The sequence below is a fragment of the Harpia harpyja genome, unplaced genomic scaffold (assembly GCF_026419915.1).
Source record: "Harpia harpyja isolate bHarHar1 unplaced genomic scaffold, bHarHar1 primary haplotype scaffold_54, whole genome shotgun sequence".
NCBI classification, from domain to species: Eukaryota; Metazoa; Chordata; class Aves; order Accipitriformes; family Accipitridae; genus Harpia; species Harpia harpyja.
The window spans coordinates 1,202,014-1,206,636 of NW_026293414.1; the positions used below are offsets into that span (position 1 = coordinate 1,202,014).

General features: G+C 57.6%; 1 non-coding gene across 1 annotated transcript; it reads left to right on the forward strand.

The window, feature by feature from the left end:
* Positions 1–2,548: 2,548 nt before the first annotated feature.
* Positions 2,549–2,633, forward strand: LOC128138533 (small nucleolar RNA SNORD45). Its single transcript, XR_008234069.1, has one exon. It is a non-coding gene; the product is annotated as a small nucleolar RNA SNORD45 (small nucleolar RNA).
* Positions 2,634–4,623: the final 1,990 nt, after the last annotated feature.

Consider the following 4,623-nt stretch of genomic DNA (forward strand, 5'->3'; position numbering starts at 1 on the left):
CGAAGTGCAGGACCCGGCACTTGGCCTTGTAGAACTTCATACGATTGGCCTCAGCCCATCGATCCAGCCTGTCCAGATCCCTCTGTAGAGCCTTCCCACCCTCCAGCAGATCAACCCATCCTCCCAACTTGGTGTCATCCACAAACTTGCTGAGGGAGCACTCGGTCCCCTCGTCCAAATCATCGGTAAAGCTATTGGAACCAGCCCCAATCCTGAGCCCTGGGGAACACCGCTTGCGACCCGCCTTTTCTCCTGCCTCCAGGGTTTGTCAGCTTTCCATCAGCCACAGCTTTGCCAGATTCCCGCTCGAGGTGGCTGGCGGCAGTTTTGTTCCTGCCCCGCTTGGCTTACGTAGTTTTGGGCTGTCCCCACTCGGGACATCTGGTATAACCCCTTGTTCCCGCTCGAAACATTGCCCCATGCCAGCTACCATGAAGAAAATTAACTCTATCCCAGCCCAAACCAGCACACCTCCCCTGTAAACGAGAGGGTTTAGATGCCAGGACAAATGACAATTTGCCAGCTCGGCAGAGCACGGGTGCCCTGAGATGTCTCAGGAGAGGCAGGCTGGGCTAAAGCTTCTCTCCTCCTCCTCCTCTCCGGGTTCTGTGGTCCAGCGGAGCAGCTGGGACTTTTCTGCAAGGACACCCTGGGTCCCGCTGTGCTGTCCTGCAGGCAGCAGCACAAGCCAGGCATGACGCTGTCTGCTCAGCACGCTCTGGGTGTTCTCCATGGGAAGGACAGCATGGGACTGGGCTTGTTGTTCCAGCTTTATTAAAAAACCCCTAAATTTATTAAAATACAGCTGTTTTCCAGAGGAGGATTTCACTTCTTCAGGGCTTACCAGGGGCCAGCAGCACAGCGACTACAGGCTCCATCCCGACGTTGGCATCTCTCTTATCGGGACGAAGATCTCCTCCGCTGCCGGAGTCCTGACGGAGAGTTCAGGGTCTTTCGCCAAGGGCGGGAGGGCCACAAGAGAAGGCAGCGGAGCAGCCGTAACCCCCCCACTGCCTGCAGAGACCCCCAGGAGTCCCCTGCAGACCACGGCACCCTGCCCAGTCCCCGTCCCCTGCCCCACCAGCCCCTCCTCGCCGTCGCAGATATCCCGCAGCTCCGGTTCCTCGGGTGCCGTGCGGCAAGACCTTGCGGCCAAGGACTGTGGCCCACCGATGAACCTGATGGCCACCGCTGGCAAGGTGGCTCGAGTGTCCCACAGGTACGGCAGGCTCTGCCGGAGGTCGTCTTCCACCCTCTTCTTGTTGGGCGCTAACTAGAAAGAGCACAAGGAACTGGTACGGACCCTCCCAAGTCGGCCGGACCAGTACCTCCTCCCAGTAACCCCTTCCCGCGGCGATCTCCGTCTCCCAGAAAGAGCTGGGACAGGTTCAGACAGCCGCAGGCAGCGGGGGGCCCGGGGATGCTGAGACCCCTCTTTCATATTGCCAGGGCCCATATGAGTCACCATTTCCAAAGGGCCGTTTTTAAAGCCTAAAAACAAGGATTTTGGCCCTAAAACGGGGCTTTGGACCCTACAAATGGGTCTTTGGATGCTCATTATATGCCTCGGGCATTAAGGAAATGAGGCTTTGAGCCCTAAGTGAGGGGTTTGTACCTTAAAAAGAGGGTTGGGAGCCTACAACTGAAGTCCTTCAACCCTAGAATCAAAGCTTTGGACCCTAAAAATGAGGCTTTGGGACCTAAGCATGAGGCTTTGAGCCCTAGAAGTGGGCTTTGGACCCTCCAAATGAGGGTTTGGACACTCCAGATGCAGCTTGGACCCTAAAAATGCCTGTCTGGATCCCAAAAAAGAGGCTTTGGACCCTGAAAATGAGACTATGCAAACTAACACTGAGCCTTTGCACCCTAAAAATGAAGGTTTTGGAAACTAAAATGAGGCTTTGGAAGGCAAAGCTAAGAGTTTGGAAAGTAAAAATGAGGCTTTGGACTGTATAAATTCGGATTTAGACTCTACAAATGAGGCTTTGGTCCTTCCAGATCAGACTTTGGGGCTTAAAAATGATGCTCTGGGCCCTTAAAATGAGTCTCTGAACCTTAAAAACAGACCTTGGAGCTAATAAATTAGTTTCTGTACTCCATATATGTGGGTCTGGACCTTAAAAATGACTGTTTGCACCCCCCAAAGTAGGCTTTGGTCTTTTAAATTGATGCTTTTTGCCCTAACATTGAGGCTCGCATTATAAAAATAAGGGTTTACACTTGCAAAACTCAGGGTTGAATTTTAAAAATGATGCTTTGTAAAGCACAAAATCGGACTTGCTCACCGTAGCTATCTCCACGGCAGGTTAAATTTCTCGCCGTCTATTGTGTTTTAGTTCCCTTCTCACGCAAACGGTGGTGACAAACAGTACCCAAAAGGCTCTGGTGCTCCCAAACGGCGGCTTGATGGTCTGCGTAACCCACCTCTAGCCGCATCTCAAGGAGCGTAGGAACGGCGTTACAAGTAAATAAGGCAGCGTCCTGCTTTAGGAAGAAAGCGTGTTGGATTTGAAACCCTCGGGTAGGACAGGAGGAGCATGTCTTCTTGGGTCAGCGATGAGCGTCGGCACGTATTATCTGATCCAGAGCCGATGTCTGTCGCCGCTTTAGCTCTGGAATTACTCTGAGACCCAGGAGGCTCCATTTTCCTTAGGCTGTCACCTAAGGGAGTCGAGATAAAGACAGTTTAACAAGCGCAGGGAATAAAAAAGGAAACCAACGGACGTGACAGCAACCACCGACCACCTCTCACCAGCAGGCAGACGCCCAGCCATCTCGGTGCGACGGCTGCCTTGGGAAGACTCCCCCAGTCCCGAATTTCTTGCTGAGCGTGACACTACGTGGAACGGACCGTGGTACCTCGTCGGTCAGCTCGGGGCAGCGGTCTCTGCTGTGTCCCCTCCCAGCCAGCTCGCTGGGGCAGCAGAGCGAGAAACGGAGAAGCCCTTGGTTCTGCATAAGCACCGCTCAGCAGTAGCTAAACATCGGTGCGCTGTCAACGCTCAAAACGGCACCGTGCAAGCTGCGATGACAAAACAATGACCTGTATCCCAGCACAGAAACCCTTCTGTGCCCGCTCACGATTCCTATTCCTATGAGAAACCCATGAAAAATAGGGCATTTGACTTATCGGGGAGAAATGCAAACACGCTCCCGGTCTCTGGCTGGCATCTGGCTTTATTTGCATGACCTAGAAAGTATGCACAAGTCTATGCGGTTTGTTCTGCACCTTGGGAAAGGCGTCTCTTGCCTCGATTTCCAAGGAGAAACTCCCAAAAGCGGCACCACAGAGGTATTCCTAAACCTCGCTAACTGAGAGCAGGGTAGGGTGGCTTTGGGGGGGGGGGGGCTGTGCGGCTGGCTATGGGGCAGGCGGTGGGCTTTGGGGTGGGGGGGGGGCTGCTGGGGGGTTACTGACGCTGTCCCGTAGCGAATTACGGTGGTCGTGGGGCGACCGTTCAGCGTCCGGCCCCTCCTGGAGCGACTCTGGGCGGAGGCTACGTCAACGGTGAGCGCTGGGGGAGCTGCCCCACGGCGGGGGGGGGGCACACACAAAACGACCCCGTTCTGCCCCACAGCTCTGTGGGGTCTCTTCTTCCCGGCCCCGCGGCTCGACGGGGCCCGGCTCGTTCCCCCCCCCCTCCCCCCCAGGTGGAAATGCGGAAAGCTTTGACGGATTTTGTGCAGAGGGAATTCGAAGTGCTGCGGGGCCAGGCCCAGGTCCTGCACGCCGCCTTGTAGTGCGTGGGGTGCCCCGCTCGTGGAGGAACCCGCCCCACGGTGAGACGGCCGGACCCACGGTGAGACGGCCCCCACGGCTGTCCCTGCAGCCTTACGGGACCCACAGATGGGACGGACTAACCCCACGCTGCAATGGCCGTGGGGCCTGGACGGACGGACAAACGAGCTGCCCCCCTCCCCCCCCCCAGCTCCCCGTTCCTGTGCATGGTGCCAATAAAAATGGCTGAGCCTCGGGGATCTCCGTACCTGGGTGACAACGGGGGGGTAAAAAGGGACCTGGGGGGGGGGGAAATTGGAGTGCTGGGGGGGGGGTCCCCGAGAGGGTGGGAGGTGGAGACGAGCGTGGCCTGATCCCACATGTTTATTGAAGCAGAAGCTGGTGTGTTTTTTTGGGGGGGGGGGAGTTCCCCCACTGTGCACACCTGGGGAAACCCCCCCTGGAAGGGGCAAAAGGGGGGGCTCGGACCCCCTGAAATGGGGTTCAGAGCCCCCCCGCGCCCCCCACCCCCCCGGAGTGCTGCCACAGAGCAGGGGGTCCCCAAACACAGGGTAAGGGCCGGGGGGCTGGAAACACCTTGTCCAAGTTTTGCCCCCACTCCCTGAACTGGGATGGGGGCGAGGGAAGGCGTGGCCCGGTGGGTGTGGCTGGGCGTGGCCGAGTCATCACTCCTCCTCCTTGTCCCAGGGGCCATCATGGGCTGCCGGGGAGGGGGGGGGGCAGGCAGAGGGGGTGTTAAGGGGTACGAAAGGGGGTTGGGGGGGGGGTTGAAAGGGGGTTGAAGGGGGGGTCGTAGGGGGTTTGGGGTGCCCCCCCCCCCCCACCTGCAGGCGCGCGTGCTGGTCCAGAAGCTGGTCGTACTCCCGCGTCAGCCCCTCGGCCTG